This window comes from Emydura macquarii, unplaced genomic scaffold (genome assembly GCF_026122565.2).
Source record: "Emydura macquarii macquarii isolate MOO-44397 ecotype Brisbane River unplaced genomic scaffold, CSIRO-AGI_Emac_v2 contig_2676, whole genome shotgun sequence".
Classification (NCBI taxonomy): Eukaryota; Metazoa; Chordata; order Testudines; family Chelidae; genus Emydura; species Emydura macquarii.
Genome location: NW_027132813.1, coordinates 823132 through 847693, shown reverse-complemented (window position 1 = coordinate 847693; position 24562 = coordinate 823132). Strand labels below are relative to the sequence as shown.

At 47.6% G+C, this 24562-nt stretch overlaps 1 protein-coding gene across 3 annotated transcripts in view; it reads right to left on the bottom strand.

Annotated features, from left to right (window-relative positions):
* TMEM63B (transmembrane protein 63B) overlaps positions 1-24562 on the bottom strand; it is a 95114-nt gene that overhangs the window by 63920 nt on the left and 6632 nt on the right. The window contains exon 1 of one of the 3 annotated variants that reach the window (XM_067564722.1): positions 12722-12811. The exons of the other annotated variants lie outside the window; for them this stretch is intronic. The gene's annotated coding sequence lies outside the window, so the exon portion shown is untranslated. Of the gene's footprint in view, positions 1-12721; positions 12812-24562 lie in introns of those variants that run through there. 3 annotated transcript variants of the gene reach the window in all.

The window sequence follows — 24562 nt, the reverse complement described above, 5'->3', positions numbered from 1 at the left end:
CATCAGTGAAGATATTCACCAAGACAAGACATGACACTGCTCCCTTCAGTATTCATGTGGCACCTCCCACTTTGGCTATGTCTTCACTGCTAAAAAGATGGGGTTCTGCACAGCAAGCAAGATAATTAGTGTAGTGCTCTCTTGCTGTAAAATCTTAGTGGACACAAAGGCACATGCAACTTTTACCACGATGTAGCTAGGCAAGATGAACACTATTCTCCAGCCATGGTTGAACTCGTCTAGTTCACCTCACACTAAAAACTATGGTGCCTTGTTTTTCCTAGGATTTTACAGCAGGATAGCTAACGTGTTAGTTATCCCACAGTAAAACAAAAAACAAAAACAAACAAACAAAAAAACAAACAACATTTTTTTGCGGTGAAGACAAAGCCTTCCCATCCAACTGCTTCCCTTTGTTTGTGATCCTTCAGTCACTTTTCAGTCCCCACAATAGCATCAGAGCTGAGCTGATTTGCATTAAATCTGGAGTGTTCAGTTTCATGAGTCACTGAATTAAATACTTTACTCAATTCCAGTCTCATCCACCTGCCGCTTTCCCTGCAACCATGCAGTCTGTCATTCTACCAGAAAGCAATCAAATTCATCTGACTAGGCGCACTTTATCATATCCCATCTCACACATACTGGTAATTGCTCAGCACCTGTAGGTGCTCAGTGATTTTTCTTCATTGTTCTAGAATCCTACCAGGTTTAGAAGTCAGACTTAAGGGGCAGTAATTGTACTTAGACTGTAAACTCTTTGGGGAAGGGTTCATCTTTTTTGTGTGTGTGTATACCGCACCTAGCACAAAGAGGTGACTGGGGCTACTAGGTGCTATGGAAATACAAATAAATAAAATTATAATAATAATAGTTGTTTGGGTAATGTTTCCTGTTTTACAAAGATCACTACTAGGCAAGTTTTGCTTCAGCTTTCCAGGAATCCATGTACAGTACAGATTTGTAAGGTCCCCCCATCACTAAATCAGATTTTTGACCTCATCTGTCAAGGTCACATTGGCTGCTGCTTCTTCCTTGCATCTTCTGAAGAATCCTAGTCCGTTGCACCTTAGGCCTTGTCATTACTGGGATTTCAGTTGCTGACATAGTTGAGTCACTGCTAATTTAGACCCCATTCATGCTACTGCAGTATGATTTGCATTTCATACCAAGGTAAACTGTATGAATGCAAATCATGAGGCACTGGTTGATGAAAACCCAGTATAGGCAATGTTTTGATTCTGGTGCTTTTGCGGATTACACAGCCCTCTCCCATAAGCCTAGATCTTAAAAAATCATCTCATCAGGCCTTATTCACTGGATTTCTTCGTTCCTCAAAATTTGCCTTTCTGAAATCTCACCCCTTGGTGCTGGTGAATGATGAGTGTCCCCAATTTCTCCCTAGGCTGGGTTCAAGCAGACAGGAGTTCACTAGTACGGAGCTTCGCTATCATCGTCACATCTCCATCAGGAAGAAACATCCCAGATGGCTTCTCTCCGCCTTTTTACATCACACTCATTGCTATGGAATCTGAGCTGGAGTCTCCATTGTCAGGATCATACAGTCATCCTCTACCCAACACAGCAGAACTCCTTTGATGATGCCCCTTTTGGCTGTAGCTATCACCCCACAGATATCTAGGGAGTAGAAACCCCACGTGAGCCTGGTGTCTTGTGGTTCTGAACACCTTGAAACAAAGAGCAGTAGCTCCTTAACCAGGTGCTCCATTATTATGATTTGTATTCCCATAGATCTACCTGCTTCAGTCTTGGCCAATACCCTGTTGTGCTAGGTGCTATACAAACACAGAACAATAGGAGAGTCCCTGCCCTGAAGGGGCTTACAATCTCTCTTCCTTTAACTGGAAAGCAGCAGTAAGCAATTCCAAACAAAAGAAGCTGGGGCTTCATTTCCAGGACTGTGGCCAGGAAATATTTAACATCCTTCATGAATCAGAGTGAGGAGGTTCACAGTTCCTGACAGAGGCAGTGTTATCCCCTCATGCTGTCTCCCCTCTCCCCGCAACTGTTCAGTCCTCCAGCTGTAAAAATTAAAGGGGAAAAAAAAGTCTCCCTAATAGGCTAGAGAGGCAGATGGTAACTAACAGCTAATGAAGGCAGCAGTTTGGAGCAGAGTCCAGGATACTATAAATTGCCTCCAGCTCTAGCTATTTTTCAGATCTGATAGCAGGGACCTGATACCGGATTCCTTGCAGATGCTTTTTAGTTTCTGCAGTTAAAGAGGCCGTTTGGAGATATTTTTACCTACTTTATTAGAAACCAAAAGAAATATTGTACACAGCATGCTGTAGTTCAAAGTGTTTGCAGGCTGGAGATGGTCATACCCCTTTTCTCCATCCCTGCTGCTCCTGGGAGGTGCTCGCTCATGGACTCAAACCTGCAAGGAACTGTCTAGTACGTTGGTGGGAAGGTCGCTCAAGGGATGTGTGACCTGAGGTGCCTAGGTTAGCCCACTCTGAAAATGCCAAGGTCAGGGCACGCAGCATAAAGGAGAGCAGATTCTCCCAAAACTGGTGGTTAACACGGTAGTTAGATTCACCAACCAGTCACAAACTATGCTCCTGATCTTCCCCATTGGTTATCAAGAAGTTCCCCTCCACCCCCGAAAAAGAAGAAATCACACAGCCCCCTTTATTGCATTTCAGTCTCTAGCTCCCAATCAGCAAATAGGTCCAGTAAAGTGATGTTATTTAAAACTCTATTCACTATACAAAATGTTCTTCTGATTCCCAACTGGTCAGCCACATTACCAGATCAGCACAAGTTCTTACACAAAATACCACGCTGCCAGCCAATCCTTTAGTATCTAAATCTAAAGGTTGATTATGAAATAAAAGAACAAGAAGAGAATTGTTAAATGGTCAAAGCAATCAAATACATACATATGACTTCAAAGTCCTTATATCAAGTTCTTAACGGCATTCGTGAGTTTGCTGGCTTGTAAAATCCCTCCAGAGCACATCCAAAACTTGGATGGGACTATCAGCACTTTGTTCTAAGCTTCAGTTTGTAAAGAAGCTACTCCAGCAGTAAGAAGCAGGATTGAAGACAAGATGGAGACAATGCAACTGCCTTTTATATCTTTTGCCATGTGGCCTGTACATCCTTTGTCTCAAACACAAGCGCACAGCATATGGGCATGGAGTAGCACTTGGAGTCGCCTGTTCACAGGCACGTCCCTCCCTACATGTCCTGCAGACTAATAGGTGTAACCCCAGGCTTCTCTCAATGGATCCATTGGATAGCAGATTGCCTTGATGGGCCATCAAGCATGCTGGGTAGTACTGATGCTAATTTATCTGGGAAGCGTCACCAACATGCACAACACAAGTCTGAGATACCAATACACCATATATATTTTTATCTTATGACACGCAGATGATGCATACATAGAAACAAGATCATCATATGTAGCAAATCATAACTTTCCTATTGATACCTTACACGGCATGTCCTGTAAGATTCATTGCAATACTGCAATATTGGTGTCAATAATATTATAAATGGTCATCCCTATTCCAGACAGCCTCACACCAGGTCACACTGGGTTTCTGTGCCAGCATGACACATCACTCATAGGGTTTGCTGCAAAAGCCCTAAGGGTGGGGGGCAGGCGGAAGGAAGCAGGCAAAACATCTTTAACTTATTTTGACCCCCCACACGCATTCCTTTTCCTAAGAGCTCCCTGCAATGCTCCCCTACACCTACATACTTCACTTAGCACCAAAAGCGAAGAGTGTGTCTGCAGTGATAGCCTGCATGCAAACACCCTGCACTCTTGCATCTCTGATCTAGTGCACAGCACCCTGCTTGCTCACCTCAGTAGAGAAAGAAGAACAATCTGACAGCTTGGGGAGAAAGTCACTCCAAACACATGACCCAAACCCGCCTCTGCAGGCTTCCTGACACAACCCTGCTGGGCCTTATATTGGTGGGGGAAAGGAGTCTCCTGGACCTGGGCATCTCATGGTGCTACAGAGCACAAAGGACTGCACAACCTATCCATTCTTCCCAAAAGGGCTGAATGGAGCAATGCACCCAGGCTACCAGGGAAGGGAGGCAAGAGGCAGAAGGATCAGCACACCTGGTCAAAACAAGGGCTGACAGCCCCCAAAGACAGTAGCCAGTCCTAGCCACAGGCTGCGAACTTACTGGGAACTGAGACAAATCTACTCTCTGTGCGTGCGCATGGGAGTTTCAGAGGCTACATCCTTGGTTTCAGATTTCATCCAAGGCCAAGCGTGAAGCTGGACCAGGAGACATGCCATGCACATTATATGAAATAATTCTGGGTGAAAGTTGGGCTAGAAAGACTGCTCTCTGAGACATCCCTGCACAGTGGTTCCCAGCCTGGGGGCCAAAAGTGGCCCGTGGGGGCTTTCAAAGTAGCCCACGGCTCCCTTCCTGCTGGCTGCAGAAGGGAGCCGCTGCCTAAGGACCCAGGCAGAGCGCGTTTCAGGGGGGCTACAAGGCCGGTGCAGGCTCCTTGCTGCAGCCAAGGGGATGGGAGATCAGCGCTCCCCTCCTCCTGGCTGTAGTAGGGAGCATGGCAAAGCACTCTGCCTGGGTCCATAGGCACTGGGGTACCTGCTGAGCCAGAGGGAGGGGTGCGCTGATCTTCTGTCCCCCTGGCTGCAGAAGGGAGCCACTGCCTAGGGACCGTGGTGGAGCACACAGGGCTACAGGATGTGTGCGATTTCCCTGCTGCAGCCAGGGAGACTGGAGAACAGTGAGGAGGCGGCCTCCTCGCTGAACTCCTGTCTGGTTGCAGAGGGGCGGGGGAGGGGCAGCTGGCAGAGACGGGTGGCCCTTCAGGATTGTAAAAATGATATCTGTGGCCCTTGAGCCAACAAGGTTGGGAACCACTGGCCTAGCGGGTAATTTCTACTGGGGTTTTGTTCCTGAAGTGACGTTCACCAAGGCATACATCAACAGACGTTGCACACATGGAAGCCATTGCTGGCTTGTTGCGTGCCGAAAGATTAATTACTGTTGAGAAATAAAGCACACGTCATCACCACTTAATACAGGAGAGCCCACTTATTAGCTCTCTCTCGGTGCATAGCAAAACGTTGCCATTACACAACGGTTGCCAATAAGTGAAAGGCAGTTTTGCCAGACAGCAGCCAGGGAAGAAAGTGCTGGAACGTGCCGAGACCCAGCCACAGGCAGGTTCACAGTGCTGCAGCCCCGTAAGGAAGAGCTGGGGCGGCAGAGTACCTTTCCGTGTTCTCTGGACTGTGTCCTGCCCTGGCACATCCCAGTAGCCTTGCTCCCCATGGAAAGCCCCAGCCGTGATGCCAGGGCAGGACACAGCCTGGAGAGCACAGGGAGAGGCACTGTAAAGCCGCACGGTCCCCTAGACCACTTGCTCCCTGTGGAAGCAGAGAGCACCGCCCACCCTGTGCCGCCCTGCACCTTGGGCTTGGCATGTCCCTGTGCTTCCATCCCTGGCGGCAGTTCTGCCAACCTGCCCGAGGCCAGGGCTCTCCACGGGAAGTGGGGGCGCTAAGCAACTCCACCAAGGGCCCCAAATTAAAGACAGCATCCCCATTCAGGAATGTTCTTAAGTACAGGCTTAATTGTAAGCATGTCCCAGTCGGCACGTGCTTAAAGTTAAATGTTTACCTGACTAAGGATGGATGTAAGCATGTCCCAAAATGCTTTCCTGAACTGGGGCCAGGCCTTTTGTGAGGCCACTATCCAAGCAGCACTATACGCACACCTTCTGGGAATAAAACCAAGTCCCACTCAGGCAAGGACTGGCTAGATCACCCAGATCTTCCTGCCCTAAGGGATAACTTGTAGGGGCCAGTTCAAACAAAACCCCAGTCCAGGATGCTTTCATCCTTTCTCCAGGCCAACGGTTCTACAGCCTCTTGGATAAAGAAATTTCTCCCAGCAACCTACATTTCCCTTTTCTTAAGTTCATCCCACTACTGCTACTTCTAGTCCCATGTCCCAAGCTAAATAACACTTCCCCGTCCTTAGCAGTTACACCCTTCAAACATCTGTAGTCTTATCCCATTCTCCTTTGCTGTCCCTGAGTCAAGCTCCACACATCTAGCTTTTCTAGTAAGCTATTTCCTCCAGCCCTATGATCATTTTCACTGCCCTTCTCTGAACTCCTTCGAGTACATCAATCTTTTTCTGGTAAGGAGGTGCCTAGAATGAATATAATATCCCAGAGCCAGAGATGGACTGTCACCTTTTTGATATGGAACATGATAGCTTTACACTCATAGCTCAAAATGTCATAGGCTTTTTTTCCCATTCAGATCACACTGCAAAGATCAGTCTAATTTCCTATCCACTACCACATCTAGGTCTCGCTAAGACCCCTCTGGCTTGTCCAACCTAGGTGTTTCTTTAAAACATGATAGCTTAATACCTTAGTTGTTACATGATGAACTACACTTTTCCCGGGCTACATCAGGATTTTTTGCAGTGTTGTAGCCATGTTGGTCCCAGGACAGGAGAGAGACAAGGTGAGTGGAATAATATCTTTTCTAGGACCTACATCTGTTAGTGAAAGAAACAAGCTTTGGAATGCCACAGAGTCTGAAGAAGAACTCTGTGGAGCTTGAAAGCTTGTCTCTTTCACCAACAGAAGCTGGTTCAATACAAGATATTACCCGCCCCACCGCCTTGTCTTCCTACACTAGGACTGTTAGCTACCACAATTTTAAAAAGCACTGCCATTTTCCCCTGCTATGAACAAGCCCGCACTGTGGACTCTGTTTCAGCTCACAAATAAGCTGCGCAATATATCAGATCCCCAGAAACAATATCCCGCATCAAACAGGTGCTTTGCTTTCTATGCAGCTCTCACTGGGTGTTCTGAAAGGAAGCATCTCCAAAGTCTAATAAAATCTGCCTGCCTTGAAGTGCTCTACGGCTCTGAGAGTGAGGGTCAAAGGGAACGCCCCCTTTCCCACTGCTCTTCTGAGCAGCGTCTGATCATTTCACCCAACAGCTGCAATCATCAGAAAAGCCTTTTGCATTCTCTCTAGAAGAGGATACCTGCAGACACTGCGCATAAACGAGAACTTCATTACTATGCAACAGAAAAGCAGCTTCCTGACATCTTTATCTGGGTTTCCAGTAACGGAGCAGAAAAACATACACTGCAAGTAAGAGATAAGCAGTGAATCTTTTATGAAAGTGCTTTGCCTTTTACTGCTGGTGGGGGAGGAGGGAATGACTGGGGACTAGCTGGCAGGCAGGGCAGTGTCCCCTGGGCTTTCAGGTCAGTCTAGACTTCTCCAAACAGAGTTTCTGCAGCCTCCCTCTTCCCTCACTCCTTGCCCCGTCCGCTTGGAGGTGTAGCAGAAAGTGAGAGCATGAGGCCTGAAACCTAGCAGAACAGGCTAAGGCATAAGGCCTAAACTGAAAGATCGGTCCGGTCTGTGATAAAGCCAAGATAACAGGAGTCAGGCTGTGAACTTACCACATCACTGAGCCTGGTAGGAAGAGCTGATACTACAAACACATACATTTCCAAAACATTACTAAAAATCTCTCTCAGAGACAGACGGTACTAAGACCAAAGAGATAACACGGGCAACCTGACCCCCTGAAATGACACTCTGATGGATAGAAATGTCTTATAATATGACAAATAGAGATGTTTTGCCCAAACCATCCAGTGCAAGGTGAGGGGTGGTTTCAGACTCTGTCAAGAGGGTGGCAGCTACCTACATTGAAGGGGCAGAAGGAAATAGTCTGTAACGGTGTATCAAAGAGGGTGTCAGAGGGAACAATGCTGTCCGGCCTAGGGGAGAACAGAAAGTCCCGCTGTTAAGTTGTGCCAAGTCCATTGTCACACAGCACGTGTCTTTGAAGTGTACTGTAGGATACTATAGGTCGCTTCTCGTTGTGCTTCAACTGCAATAAACCTGGCCCGGGTGCCCTAGTTGCTCAGCAAATCTGTGGTTGTATCGATTCATTCGATCGTGCGGGCCGTCTTGGTGACCCGCGCAGAGCTGGGACAGCACCTCCACGAGGGACACACGCACGCAGCCAACACGGACACGCACTAAACACTGACAGCAGGAGGACCCAGTCAGATTGTTCACAGGCTGAACACTGCGTGTGTTCTCCCTGCTAGGCGCACAACCCGGAAAAGACAGATGCTGCTGTCGGTCTGGGAGCAGGATGATCCACTCTCAGAACTCCTCAGGTTCCGGAGCTTTCCGGTGACCGATCCTGTTTGCAAGCCACTGCCGGACTCCAAAAAAGCTGTTAAAACTGCTCCCCACCCACCCCTCCCCGGGCTCCCAGCTGGCTACCTGCCCTTCCTAGCAGTGCCCGCCACCGAGCCACGTGTGCCCCAACAGAACAAATGCGTTGTCTCTCTCTAGCACGTCCTTCCTCTCAGAGTGCCTTGCGGGGCCTTTCTAGCATTAACGAAGCATCACACCCCTCCCCATGTGGCAATGTGCCCATTTTACAGATGAAGAGGCTCAGGCACAGTAAAGGTCAAGGGTCACACACAAAGACATCCCAGGCATCTTGACTCACAGCCTCCTGTACTAAGTGCTATTCCAAACATTTTGGTTTTTTCTCTCATACCATGACCTGCTATTTCAAACTGAGATGGCACCCGACCTAACCAGGATCTAGTTGGGATACCCTTCCCATGTGGCAATATGGAAAGGGAACGGGGGTTGGTTGCAGCCCCCAGGCGGAGTATCCCTGTGTTAATCCATGCTCCCCACAGAGAAAGCTACCTCCTTTCTGCTCCTGTCGGATTCATTCTGTGGCAACACTCAACTCCTTCCCCTTGCCCATAAGGGACGGAGATCTCTCTGGATGACTCAAGTAGCAGAAGGAGTGTGTCTCAGCACTCACACACTCTGAGTGGCCAGCAGTAACGGTGCAGGAAATACTGCATTGGTCCAGGCTGCATAACATGGGGTTTGGATGGACGACATCATTGAAACGTTGGCGGGAACGTGGACCCGGTTGCAACGAGATCTCTGCTGCTGTTCCCTGGTCACGTTAAGTCGAAAGAGTAGGGAGCTGTAAGGCCCGCACAGGACAGGCTTGCAAGTGAGTGGGAAGATAGGCCAGCTCGTGAGAGAGACAAGACCAAATATCAGCAGAGCCAGAGTCCACAAAGCGAACCCACCCCACTCCAGCCAGCTCCAGGGTTATATTTAGTCCGCCACACTTTGAAATGGAAAAATGCAAGGATCCAGGAGTGAGAGCAACACCTCCTCCAGCCTTTCCTAGACCTGCTGGTTCCTTTACACTCTATTCCTGTCACTTTAATCTTGCCACCGCCCCGTGAACAAGCAGCAGAGGTTGAGTTTCACCCCTGGCGGCCTGCCCTCTCTTACGTCATCACACTGGCATCCCGACCAAAACCTCTGAGGAATCCCAGAGCAGGGGAACAAGGCTGCACTCTACCAGCCCTCCATAGACCGCCGCGTGGCCAAGCAGGGGGCACAGTAGTGAGGGGCTGGCTGCCACTCCTGGACGGCACAGGGATGGAGCGTTGCAGCAGAGCTGGTGAACGCTTTAAGCCAGATGCAGGCCTGGTGTGAGTAAATCCACTGAAGGCAATGTAAGTCGGACAAACCACAGTGAAATCCAGCCCTGATATCGGCATCATTAGAAGTTTACAGCTCATGAACCTAGCAAAGCTTCAGATTCAGTATTTTCCCTTAAGACAGCATGTATGTGGACGGGAGGGACAAATCAGAGATAGAGATAAAACACCTATTTGGTCTTCTAGCAAACACCATCAGGGCCGGGCTGCTACTTACAGTCTATTCTCCAGTTCAGTTTTAAACAAACAAAAGGGTTTCCACCCTTTCTCTGCTTGGATTGCTACATAGCTGCATAGATTTCAGCATTAGGAATACAAGATGCATCTAGCCTGCACCTCTGTCTGCTTGGTTTTATTTCATTACTCCTAGTTCTATCTTGCTGGACCTCTGAACAATTCCACTGCCCCTCAGGCACAGCTGGCATTGAGCCAAGCTGTTTGCATTTAGTTCTTTTCTCCCAAGGTGTAGAGCCCTCCTAATTTTTAATCACTCTTCTTCTAACTCCCTTCCATGTTCCACACCTGGCATTTTTCTAGCACCAAGGGGCCCAGAAATGCATGTACTATTGCACGCCTGGTCTCACTAGAGCTGCATAGAGAGGGGCTAACCCCTTTCTGGCCTGGGAGAAAACGAAGCACAGTATCCCAGGGGTGCCTGCACCCAAACCACAAAGAGATAGAGCATCATCTTCATACCTTCTGGCATTACCAGCCACGCTGCAGCTCTGTGAATCGGGGCACACGTTTGTAAGCTCTCCATCCCATTACACAATAGCGTCCATCACTGGCAGTGTTCCAAGCTCCTCCTAAGTTAGCATCAGCTGCCCCTTTACTTAATATGCCATTTACTGGCACCCAAACTTCTTAGCTTGAAAGAAAAGCACAGTGGTCTCATCCAGGCAGAGCCCTGGGAGCCAGGAACTCCTGAATCTTCTGCCACTGAAGAACTGTGGGACCTTGGGCAAGTTACCTGGGGACTGATTTTCAGAGGTGCTAATCACCTGCAGCGCCCACTGATCTCATCTGGAGCCGTGGGTGCTTAGCACTTCTGAAAACCAGGCCCTTCGCCTCTTTGTTGATCGATTTCCCTACTTCTAAAAAAGAAAGAGAATAAAACTCATCATTCCTGCCTCTCAGGAAGCAGCACACATTCAATTTGGTGCATTCGGTGCCTTTGAGATGAAAAGTGCTACCTGAAAAGTTAAATAAGAACAGACTCAACCCTGATCTCTGCGTCCCCTGCGAGACACCTCCCCACAGCTCCATGTGCTGCTGTGGATTGTAGCCACACTTCAGTAAGGTTCCTTCAGCCAGTTCCCACTTCACAGGAAAGTCAGATCCAAGCCAATCTGACTTAATCTTGTGAGTAAGATCATGTGTGACGCTGTACCAGATGCTCTGCTGCAGCCTTCAGGGCCCTTGCCTTCCCTTTGGCCACTCATTTTGTAATTAAATTTCCTTGAATTAGATTAGATTCCAGTTGGGAATGGGAGAGGTGAGATCCAGGGACAGCAGAACACACTGCATTCAACCTCACGGGCCTAGTAAGCATTCAATGGCAGGGCAACAATGGAACCTCTCTATTCATTCGTGGGTGTGAGAAAGAGCTCAAAGCTGAAAAAGGGGTTTTAACAGACAGGCTCACTTTACTCTCCTATGACACCCTCCGCCACTTGGAATGCTGTGGGGGGACCCTAGTCACTGACAGAAAAGAGCAAGAAGTTAATATGTACAGGGGCTGCTTAGTTTGGGGGGCTCTTACAATGATCAGCTCCCAGCAGGCACATTCGCAGGTGGTAGGTATGCAAACATCCTGCAGATGCAGGGCAGCTGCAAATACGCAGTAGCAGTAACAGGCCAAGGGGCTGCATCTCTCAGCAGGTCATGGTGGGGTAGCTGGTGGCATGGCTACCTCTGTAAAATGCCACGTAAGCCCAATGATGAGGATGTCAAGGTGAAGAAAGACGTCTCGGTGAGGCAGCTGGGGGTCTGGTAGCCTTGATAGGCAGCTCAACTAGGAGAAGTGAATCTCCAATTTCAAACCCAGGCTGTCAGGCATAGATGGCTGACCTGTAAAGCTTGTCCAATGAAACATCTACAAGTGACAAGAAAGAAGCAGCTTAATTTGGGGACTGACTCTGGCTTGGAAGGGGTACATCTACACTGCAACTAAACAGCTGTGGCTGGCCCATGCCATCTCCACAAGGGGGCAGGGCTCCAGCCTGAGCCTGAACATCAACACTGAAAATTTACAGCCCTCACAGCCTGAGCGCCACAAGCCCAAGTCAGCTGACATGGGCCAGCCGCGAGTGTTTTATTGCAGCGTGGACGGACCTTCGGGGCTCTGAGCTAGCACCACGGTGGGGGCGTAGAAGCGGACCCTCGTATTTCAGAGCACACAACGTTTTTGAACTGGATGCCCAGATCACTGCCTCAAGGGCCATCCAGGCAAACTCATTAATGTCTACTCTTGGTGCTTCCCAGAACATCATCTGATTATCCGCTCGCTCCCCCTTGAACTGATCAGGCTGGGCTCATCTTTAGGACCCTGCACTTAGCTCTCACTCTTAGAGAAAGCTAATGCCTTCCTGCTTGACAACAGTTAGAAATGTTCCTCTGTTATTAATCTGTAATGGATCCCCTGGCTCCATTCCACCTCTGTGCTTCCCAGATTCACTCCATCCATGTTGTTAAGCTGCTCAGCTCAGAACTCTTGCAAGAAAGAGGATGTTTAAATCAATTTCTGGGCCTCAGACCCCTCCCGGCAGGCATGCTGACTGTGGGGCAAGCGACTCCATTAGAAGGCCTTGTACGTGGTTTGGAAGTTTGCTCAGGGCTCAGTTTTGAGCAAAGGGCCCTGGCTGGAAGCCCCTGTTAAAGATATACATTCTTGTTCCAAAAGAATCCAGTCTGCTCATGACGAGGGTTATAGGACAGCACCGAGGAGGACACAGCATATAAAACAGCCAAAGGACCTGGGCTGGGTTTTCTGCCCCAAATAACTTTAATTTCCCCACATTCTTTGCCAACAGCAAGCAGAGCAGAGCACACAACCTGAGAGAACAGGAGCAAGCTCCAAGCAGAGGAACTGCCTCTAGAAACCTACCCCCAGCTCTTCACATTGAACCCAATATTATCTCTTACCATGGGGAGTGGGAAGAACCTCAGTGCGCTTCTCAGAGTTCAAGCCCTCACACCGAGCGTCCCTCAGTTTTGTCTTCGTTCCCAGTTAGCTTCCCAGGGTTTCATGTTGCAGCTCCTCTCAATGAAAGGCAGCCGGAGCCCAACTGTTTTCATACATGTCCTGACCCTCCCACCCCACCCGCCTCCCTGCTGCGGAGTCATTCTCCCACCCCCTCGTTCACATGCTCATCCACTCATCTCCTCCCACCTTCAGAAATCCTGAAATGCTAAGCCATAGATATTTGTATAGATTCAGAACGTGAAAGTCAAGGAAGCCACGAGCCCCCCACAATTCTGGGTATTTCTCTGCAGAATTACCTGTTCCTCATATATAAACCCATGGTTATTTACGCTCTCCACACCCCTCCTCCCCCCTTCACACACACAAAAGCCTCTGCGCCCACAACAACTCAGTCTCACTGTGGAAGTGATAAAGGTATATTTAGGGCTCAGATCACTTGGATTTAGAGTTCAGTGAATAAGCAGCATGGGTTTGTGGCAAATGAACTAAGGAGACTCTGGTTCTATTCCCCCAATCCTGCTCCTGACTTATTGGGCAAGTCACTGCTCCCTCTCTGTTCCTCAGTTTCCCCATCTGTAAAATAGAGCTGATATTTAGCCCCTTCCCAGGGATATTATGACGTTAAATCAGTGATTCTCAGATGGAAGGTGCAAAATAATGATAATAGCATGTTTCATCAGCAGATCTCAAAGTGCTTGTTATCCCCACTGTACAGATGGGGAGCTGAGGCACAGAGAAGTGACTTCCTGAAGGTCACACACAGGAAGTCTGCGGTGGAGCAGGGAGCTGAATCCATGTCTTTAAGTCCTACACTAGTGCCCTAGACACTGGGTCATACTTCCACTAGAGACAAAGGATTATTATTTCAGACTGTGGTAAACCAGGGTGTGAAATATTACCAGGAACTTGCACTAGAGTGTCCTGAGAGCTCTGCAAGTGGTGGGGTGGGGGGTGGAGCTTTGCGTCTGCTTCCCTTCCCCCTTCTCAGGCTCTCAGATGCTGAGAGTGGAGATTCTCTGGTAGTTGAAGGGTGCATCTACACTACTGTGGCTACAGTGTGGCAGCTGTGCTGTGGTAGCATAGATGCTTCCTACATCAACAAAAGGGGTTTTTCCATTGCTGTAGCAAGCCCGCCTCTCTAAGAGGTGATAGCTAGCTAGGTTGATGGAAGAATTCTTCCCTCCTACTCTCTCCCAGCAGCCACATTTTTGGATCCTCCTCTCACATGAATAGCATCTGCCTCTGAGGCTGCTCAGAGCTTTACAAGCACCAGGATGACAATGAAGGTAGTTCTGGTCAGTTTCACAGCTGCCTCCATGATGAAACTGACCAGAGTGAAATTCCTTCTCTTGCTGCTTAGGTTTAGCTCTGACAGCAGTGAGACTCTCTAGGCAACATGGCACATCTTATAAGGTTTTCTTTGTCACCATAAGGATGGAAAGGTTAATTTTTTTTTGAAAAGACAAATATGCTTAGATTGTTCAGAAATCGATAGCTTAGATGTTCCCCACCCCAATTTTCACTCACTAGGGAAAGTTGGCAAGCAGATTTTTCAAGCCCTTAAGTAAGCATTATTCCCCTCTGAGGTTATGGGCACACTACAGCTTAGGTTGATACAATATATGTCACTCAGGGGGGTGAATAAGCCACCCCTGAGAGATGTAAATGAAATTGCCCTAGGCACTGGCGAGGACAGTGCTATATTGGTGGGAGAGTGTCTGCACTAGCAGCACTACACTGGCACACTGTGCCACTGTAAGCTCTCTCCTGTAACATGCTGAGCTACAGTATATACTGCATGGCTCCCCTTCCCCTCCAAGTATTCCTGTAACTTTCCTAATGGGTCAGCTTCTGCTAGAGTGGTAGACATCACCCACTTGTAGCAAGACAGCCACAATGCTGCAGGAAGTGACTTTGCCTAATAGGATTTTGCTTGAGATGGCAAATTTAAGAATCAATGTCAGTCTGCACCTTGACACCATCTCCTCCTCTCTCCTGCTGCCGCCTCCTCCCCTCTTCCACTCTCTCCCACACACCTAGTTAAGAGGAGACAGACAGGAGATCTCAGAGGGGTTTCCCATTCAGACCTACAAGTTCCAGTGACTGCATTGTTCACTTATGAGATCCAAACAGATCCACCCAGGGTGACAACACACCACGCTTCATAAACAACTATTTGATCTGCTTCGTGGGAGGGGAGGGCGTGGGACGTACCTTCACGGTGCCATCAGGGCAAAGAACTGGCAGCTGGTTGAGGATATATGAATGATAGGGATATTTCTTGTGCAATGCATGGCATTTGGTATAACACAGAAAAGATATTGGGCTGCCTGTAACCTTGTTTCTCCATTCATAAGCAATGCACTTCCAGTACTTCCTTTATACCTAAGGATCTGCCTTTCCTTTATACATCTTTAAAATGGGCGCCACATAACTCCGACTATTTGGGGGAGGGAGGGAGGAGGAAGAGAAGAATTGTTACCATCTTTATCAGCCACCGTCACGAAAGCAGCACTGCCATAACTGCAAGGGATCTGTGAATAGCTGCATTTACCTGCCATCCCACACTGCATCACTTCTTCATCTCAGCCACCTGTTCTATCTTGCTATTTAAACTGTAAGCTTTGCAGCAGGGCCTGTCATTGATTACAAAGTCTGTACAATGCCAAACAAATGCAGCCCAAACCTAGTTGAGGCTTCTAGGCAATGACATAATATAAATGTCAGATAACATACAATGAGTTACACCTAGCGAGGTACATACATGGCAAGAAGAGGAGGTTCCATAATTACATTAGGAGAAAGAGAAAGACAAAGACAAAGGGAAGTGTAGGTCCACTACTTAGCAGGAAAGTAGAGCTAATAACAGAGGACATGAAGAAGGCTGAAGTGTTCAATGCATATTTTGCTTCAGTCTTCATTAAAAAGTTAACTTGTGTGTAAGCATCTGGTCACAATTAACATTAACAGCCAGGGGGAAGGACACAAGCCAGAATAGGGAACAAATGTGTTAAAGAGTATTTACATAAGTTAAATGGATTTATATGGACAGGGCCTAATCACCCTGAGATACTTAAGGTAATAGCTAAAGCAATCTCGCAATCCTTAGTGATTTTCTTTGAGAATTCATGGAAAATGGGCGCGGTCCTGAGTACTGAAGAAAAGCAAACATAGTACCCCATTTTTAAAAAGAGGAACACAGAGGATCCGGGGAATTATAAACCAGTTAGCCTAACTTTAATACCTGGAAAGAGGCTGAAACAAATTATTAAACTATCAATTTGTAAGTACTTAAAGGATAACGGGGTAAATAGTAATGGCCAACATGGATTTATCAAGAACTTGACAAACCATACCAAACCAACCTAATTCACTTCTTTGATAGTGTTACTGGCCCAGTGGATGGAGTGGGGAAGCAGTAGATGTGATATAACTTGATGTTAGTAAAGTTTGAGACACAGTCCCCTCTGACGTTCTCATAAACTAACTAGGGAAATGTGGTCTAGATGAAGATACTGTAAGGCAGGTCCACAACTGGTTGAAAGGCCATACTCAGAGTGGTTATCAATGGTTCGCTGTCAAACTGGGAGGGCATATCTAGAGGGATCCTGCAGGTCTTTTCTGGGTCTGTTCTACTCAATATTCTCATTAATGACTTGGATAATGGAGTGGAGAGTACGCTTATAAAATTTGCGTGTGATTCCAAGCTAGGAGGGATTGCAAGCACTTTGAGGACAGAATTAGAATTCAAAATGACCTGGACAAATTTGAGAATTGGTCTGAAATCAACAAGATGAAATTCAATAAAGACAAGTGCAAAGTATGATATTTAGGAAGGAAAAAAAAACCAAACAAAAATACAAAAATGGGGAAAACTTGGTTAGGTGGGAATGCTGCTGAAGACGGTCTGGGGATTATAGTGGATCACAAATTGAATACGAGTACACAGTGTGATGCGGTTACAAAAAAATGCTAAAATTCTGGGCTGTATTAACAGGAAGGTCACATGTAAGAAATGGGAGGTAATTGTTCTGCTCTACTCAGCACTGGTGAAGCTTCAGCTGGAATATTATGTCATTTTTGCTGCCACATTTCAAGAAAGATGTGGAGAAATTGGAGCTCATCCAAGGGAGAGCAACAAAAATGAGAAAAGGTTTAGAAAACCTGACCAATGAGGAAAGGTTAAAGAAACTGGACATATTTAGTCTTGAGAAAAGACAACTAAGCAGGGACCTGATAACAGTCTTCAAATAAGTTAAAGGCTATTATAAAGAGGACAATGATCAATTGTTCTGCATGTCCACTGAAGATAGAACAAGTAGTAATGGGCTTAATTGACAGCAAGGAAGATGTATGTTTAGATATTAGGAGAAAAGGGTAGTTAAATACTGGAATAGGTTACCAAGGGAGGTTGCAGAATCCCTGTCACTGGAGGTTTTTAAGAACAGATTAGACAAACACCTGTCAGGAATGGTCTAGGATTTAGGTATAGTTGATGCTGCCTCACATGTGACTGTGTGTGACTGTATATGTACACTAAATGACATCTCAAGGTCCCTTTCAGACCTTCCTTTCTATGATTCTATTGTATTTTTTGATTTGCTAAGCTACTTCAGGGACACACCTCCTTTATCCTAACATGATCACAGTATTATTTCGTTATCACTGTGCTTGGAGAGATCCATTTTGCTATTTTACTGGACACTCCTTTTCAACAAACTCATCTACCACTGACAATTACGTCTGAAACCTCATGGAATACCGATTTTCCAAAACAGACACAAGAATGATTGTTGCAATTACTTACTGCCTATAAATCAAAATTCTATTCCCACTCAAATAATGGAACAAAGATTCAAAGGACAAAAAGAAATCATTAACTACTGGTGTGCAGAGGGGAGGGAAGGAGTTTCAAAAGTATAAATAAGCACCCAACTCCCACTGACTTTCAAAAAGGGAGTCAAGAGCTCAAATGGACTTTATAAATCTCCTCCCCTTCGGACAGAGGATAATGAAACATGCCTCAATTCTACAGCACACCATGAGCAATCGGTAACATGGATTTATCAATGATAGCTCTTGCCAGACAAACTGGATCACTTTTTATTTTGAATAATATTAAAGTGTTAGTGGACAAAGAGAAAGTTGCACATGTAATATAGCTGGATTTTAGAAAAGCATTGCTATAGTGTTTTAACAGATCTCACTCTCAATATGAAGTCAAACAGGCTTGAGTAGGAACTGAGTGTCCTATACACTGGAAATTGCCTTAAGGACGCTAAACAAAGGGGAGCGATGAATGACAGGATACTGAACTGAAGATTGCGGTCTAGTGGGCGTTGCAGGGATCAGCATTAAGTTTGGTTTTATCTGACTTCATTAGCAATCTAGAAGATTAGCTTGGTGTGTGTAGGGATGGTGGCATACGCAGCATTGATAACCGTCTTGACTGCTCGCTCAGATGAAGGAAGGCAGATGCCACAGAGAAAGGCATGCTACAGAAACCTAGAGAGGTGAAAGGTGGGTCGGTAGGGCTGCATAACCTATGATGTATGGAGAAGTACGGATGTACGTGTAAGGAGGCTGCATTATATTAGTTATGGATAGGCACCCCTCCCAGTGACATTCCCTCAGCAAGGAGTGAACGTTGATGAATGATTCTGGACAGCCAGAAAGCAGAGCGGCCTGGATGGAAAAAGCCACCATGCCTGTACCTCCCATCTTATGATTCAACAGTAGCAATAGGCAAGGGAATTTGGCCGAGAGGGAAGCAGAAGCAAGGCAGCTGCCTCAGGAAGAGCAGAGGGAATCTTGCTGGAGCAAAAGGGGCTCCTCGTCTCCCTGGCTCATAGCACTTCCCCTTCCTCACAATGCATGTTGCTGTGACACTCCTGACAGAACAAGGTGGTTCAATGTCTACCAGAGTGGGGTGCTCCTACCACCTGCTAACCTAGCAGCACAGTCATGTGCCCCAGCACAGCGGGCTCAGCTGGGAGGTGTTCCGCAGATTACAGAAACCACGCCACGTTCTGGATGGTGGGCTGCCACCAATCAGCCCTGATGCAGAAGGATTCAGCATGGGAAAGCAAACCCTGTCCCCAGCCTTTGTTCCTACAGGCTTCATTATCTGTCTCTGTCTCTCACACTCTCTACACTCCTAACGTGTGTGTCTGTGTAAGGAAAGTAACTCAGTCCTGGCCCCTTGGCACGTGAGTCTTACCAGCTTACACCTCTGACTCACAGGCAGTGTGTTAGGCCATGTCTACACTACAGCCTATTTTGGCAAAACTTATGTCACACAGGGATATAAACATTCCACCTCCTTGAGTGATGTAAGTTACACCGACATAAGCGCTAGCGTGCACAGCGCTATGTCAGCAGGAGATCTTCTCCCATATAGCGTCTGCCACTCATGGGGGTGTTTGGTTGTTTTCTAAATGCCAACAGAAAGCTGTCTCCTGTTGACATAGAGCATCTTCATCAGACATGTTGCAGCAGTGCAGCTGTATCAGTACAGCTGTGCCGCTGCAGTGCTTTACGTGTAGACATGGCTTTACTTACATGTCAGTAAGTGGGTCTTAGGGCTTGTTTATATGAAACAGTCACACTTGTTTCACCTAAGGTGTGAATTTAAACCAATATTGTTAAATCAAGGCAATCCCCTATGCGGACACACTTCTTTGAAGTTAAAAATGACTTGTTTTGAGACTAAGCTAACGCTAAATAAACCACTTGCTACGAAATAAGAATATCCACATGGGGGACTGCACCCGTTTAACTAAACCAATGCAAGTCTGTGTGTAGCTAAGGCCAAAAGATCCTGAACAAGAATAAATTACACATGGGGCTGGGTGGGATGTGTGTGTATGGGGAGGGTGGCAGTTACACTAACTCAACTCACCTTTGAATTTCAATAGCCCAACAGCTTTGCATGGAAGGAGACAATTAGTCTCGGACAAAGGCACGCATAGATGCTGCGGACAGTTGAACTCAAAAGGACAGAAGCAGAAGCAGCAGAGCCCTTTGGGATCTGAAAATGCCTGCGCCTTTGGTGAAACAGCCTGAGATGGTAGCAGGAGGATTTTCAAAGCCAGTCACATTCAAAGTCACATTTCCATGGGAGTTCCCCCTGAGTTCTGTCCCTCAGCCACTGAATATAATACCTTGGTGACTATTTCACAATGCAGTAAACATTGGCCTGTTGCCATCTGAGTTTCCCCTCTGCCAGAAAGTCCTGTGATGAGCCCAGACTGTTTTGCTCACTGACTTTGAGAGGCTGCTGTGGTGATTCAGGGACAGTGACTGCTAAAGATCTCTATTTAAATCAGCAAATTCAGGATGGGCCAGCACATGACTCTCTCTTCTGTTGGTACTGGAGTTTTCAAACTTCACCCAACCCAGGGCTGCATTAGCAGCTTGTCAGGAAGAAAGAAGGCTGCACCTAATGGATCTGCTTTCCTTCTCAACCACTAAGTCGGTCAGCAGAGACTCTAGAGCACAGCATGCAATGCTTTCTCTTGATCCCAGCAGCCTGGCTGGCCGTACTGCATGCTGGGACACATGGTCTCCAGAGGAGAGCTCATATCAGATAGGCAACCATGTGCCACGCTGCTTGAGAGTCATACTCCATCCTCCGCTGGCACATCCAGTAAGCCTGCAACTGGGACCAGCTATTCACAGATCCTTTGCAATCATGGCAGGGCTGCTTTGTTCAGCACATACCAGAACTGTGGCTGGGAAAGAGTCTGTAGGTTCCAACCTCCTCCACCTCCAAGAGCAAATCCATAAAAATCCTCACATCTACAAAATCCTTACAGGGAAGAGGAAGGGCTCACAACCAGCAAACACATCACACAAAGAATCAGAGGAATCAAGGGAGAAAAGAAGAGGTTGAAACACAACAGACAGAACATCCAATAGGGGAGTATGTGGAGCCAGCCCAGGGAGGGTGAGTATTTCATGGAGAGATCAGATCAGTAGCACGGAAGTTGGACAGACAGAACAGGAATCACGCTATCCAAGGGTTCAATACACTGGAGGAGAGAGTCTGAAGAGGAGACCTGATGATGATTGTTCAATAAAATGAGCTCAGAGCAGCTAGAGAATTCAGAAACAAATACTTGCTGCAGCTCTGCTTTCCTCTGGTGCTGACGCAACAAGCCTTTGGGATCACTGCTCTGCACAGTGCCGGAGGAAAAGCACCCTCTTTCCCCTAAAGCAGTGACACTCGCACCTTCCCAGAACAGACCTCCCAAGTGGGGCTTCTCTAAACTCATTCATACATTAGCAGGAGGCAGGTAGGGGGAGGAGGAAGGCAGGGGCATCTTTGTGTCTCTGGGGAAGGACAGGAATAAATCTTCAAGAACCGTCTGCTATATTTGTGTTAGGCTGTATGATGGGTGCATGTGATGAGTATGTAGCAGAGGCGAATAAACATGATATGTTACAGGATGGAGAACAAAATTCTGTCCCTTACACTGTGGGCCATGGGTTCCCTGCTGCTAATTTGCATTGAAACAAGTAGCTGACACCCTGATTAACCCTGGGACAAGAACAAGGAGAGAGAGAGAGAGAGAGAGTGTGCAAACTACAAACTTGGGAACACAGAGAATTGCCATTTCACACCCTGAGCTCTATCTCCACACCAGATTAATGCTCTGACTCCTTGGGTATCTTGCCCTCTCTCTGCTGCACGTGTGTTTCTCTTCCCCCTCCAGCATTAAGGCAGCTGTCTTCCTAGGAGCGGTACCAGGCCTGTCATGTGGATGGGATGGAGGGGTCAGGATGAAAGGCTTTGTGGCATCACACGAGGGTTGGTCTCATTGAAACTCCATTTCCCCCTACCCCACACTTGCAGATTTCATGCCTCAAAAAAAGCAGTGAATCAGCATTTGCACCTAGCATCATGACAGCTTCAGTCAGAGAAGCTCCTTTCCTAGAGTAACAAGTGCCGGGCTGCTCCTGCATGCACCATGTCCCCATGTGGCTGACGGGATAAGGAATCCAAAACAGAGATGGTCTGTTTTGGGAAGCAGGAGGGCTGAGCTGAGCTCTCCAGTACACGATGACCCCTCCATTCAGCAGGGCTGCAGCCTGAGCTGGCAGAGCTCACATTAGAGACACAGGGTTGTGCAGGGGGAAGTCACCTACCACCGCATGGGCCACTATCAGAAATTTTAGCAGCTGTGGCATCAAGACCAGGAAGTCCAACAGGGGGCTGGAGAGGAGCAAGAGGAAGAGTTCCCAAGGGTGCAGGTCTTGGACCTCTTCCTCCCTAGCAACCCGGGTTGCAATTCTGCTCAGGTCACAAATTAAATCGAGTTTGACCCTCTCAGTCTAGTTTGCAGTGGGCACTACACAGGTCAGCTTTGTTTTATCAGACTCTAATTGGGGCGACCAGGCCTGGAACAGCGAGGGGCTGCAGGACACGAATGAGTGGCATCAACAGAGCTATTTGATTAAACTCAGCAGTAGCTTAATTGACTGATACTTGTAAAGTACCTCCTGCTCTTTAGGAAAAAGAAAAGATGTTTCCATGGGGCAAAGTTAGCACTCTGTCTCCTGGTAAGCCCCTCTGCCCCACATCTGCATTACTTCTCCCACTCCGTGCTGCACTGCTGGGGAGTCCACTTTCTGCAAATGTACACAAGCCCAAAGGGGAAAGCTTTTCTTGAAGCCAGATCACGAGCCAGTCCAATTCCCTGGGCAGCAGTATCTCCATTGGCTCAAATCAGAGCTATGAATTTGCAATGGCTCAACTGCCCCCACCCCAATGGTGCTGAAATGCATTCCTCCTGCCTCCCAGCCCATCCACAAGCCTTTCGGATACAGGAGAAAGAGAGATTCAGCTGTAAAGTGACCAGACGACATCAAACCCTGCTCAGATTCATGCGGCATCCCAGAAGTGCAGTGGCATAGTTAAGAATTGCAATCTCTCCCTCCCCCGGGGCTCCGAGTCCATTATGCATGGCCTGGGACTCTGTAAAACCAATTCAGGGGACAGAAAACCCACCCTTTCACTTCCGGCTTTGGAGAGGCCTCCTGTTTCCTTCCCATGGTCACCAAGTCATGTGGAAAATGCAGAGCAGAAAATACACATTAGGAATTGGATCCGACCTGCGCCTCTGCTCTCCTCGCCCTGGCCATGCCTGCCAGCAGACCACAGGGCTGGGCCGAGGGCAAGGAGCCCTCTTGTATGGCACACACTGGACACACCAGCTTCCTGCCTCCTCCTAAGCATCCTCCGAGATTCCAGCTGCCATCTGCTCTAACAACTTCCAGTTAGCAGCCTCACAGAATTGTAAATCGGAAACTGGCCAAGGATTTCCCATCATTTAGGTCCCTGCTCCTGGTCAGAGTTTCCAGTTCCCTTTAGAAGCTCAATACTGGAGTTTGCTTCCTTAGCAAAGCTCTTTGGGGCAGATGCTGCCTGGATTTGTTTGCACCAGGCAGTACTGAGAACACTGGTGGTACTAAGGAAATAACAAAACACCATTCAGAAAATGGGCTTGACCACACACGTTTGTTATGATAGGGTCTGCTTGTGAGCACCAAGCCAAGCAGGATAGTTTGGGACAGCTGGGTAATGCTGGGGGCGTCTCATTGCTGTCAGGACAGCACAGGGGTCCAGGGCTGTGTTTGTAGGTTTGTTGCCATAGGGACAGAGATGCAGACTGGCATGGTTGAAACACAGTTTAAAATAAAACATGCAAGCTCTTGGACTGAAACGAGAACAAGGTTATGCAAACCCAGGGGGAAAAGTAGGGCAGATTCTGGCCTCTGGCCAGCCTGTCTATTGATTATTTGTTTAATGCCATATTGCACTCCACACTTCACAGGCAGGAATATGCAAGGCCTTGAAAGGCTAGCAATCAAACAACAACTTCCAGATGCCTTAGGAGGAAGGGCTGCAGTAGGATCACAGGGAGCTGAGTGCTTAACAGAGTAGCATCAAGGGTTTGTGTTTAGATTTGCTCTTATCTGTTTTGTTTGCATTTTTTGGGAAGACAGCTCTAAATGGATAGGCTTTGACAGTACCTTCATTAAAGGATGCAGCTGCAGTTGAGGGAGTTGTGTTCTCGTGGTATTGCCAACCAGGGTATTACTTTGCTTTATCTTTGCACCAAAAAGCTGGGGGCAGATTAGCCCCCAACTCCATGGTGCAGGCGGGGAGACATCAGATTACGCAGCTCTCAGATTCTTTGAGATGTAAACCAGCTTTTGGAGCCATAATCAGTGCTTGTTTGCAATTAACTCAGTGCAGGGGAAAGGGGCTCCCACACAGGCCCAGTTGGTAACTAAAAGGAGTCCCAGGGCCAGGCATGGTTTATTTCCAACAGAGCAGATCCCAGGTGTCTTAGCCTTAATGTGGTGGTGCCTCCTGCAGAGACTGAGGGTATGTCTACACAGCCATAAAAGAGCCACAGCTGGCCTGCATCAGCTGATTCAGGCTTGTGGGGCTCAGGCTGTGGGGCTATAAAACTGCAGTGTAGAAGTTTGGGCCCAGGCTGGAAGCCAGCCTCTATCCTCCCCCAGGCCCTCTCAGGGTCCTGGAGAAGCAGGTGTTTCTTGCAGTGAAGACATACCCTATGGGTCCCAGCATGCAACGTGCCATCTGGACTGCTTGGATGAAGACAGAGCATTGCATGCTGGGATATGTAGTCTTCCCAGGCTCTATTTCAGTATTAAAGGTGAAGGTAGCAATATGGTCTGTGGGAGAATTCCATGAGGCTACATGTAGCCAGAGGCACTTCAGCCTGGCTCCATGAAAGCATAATTAG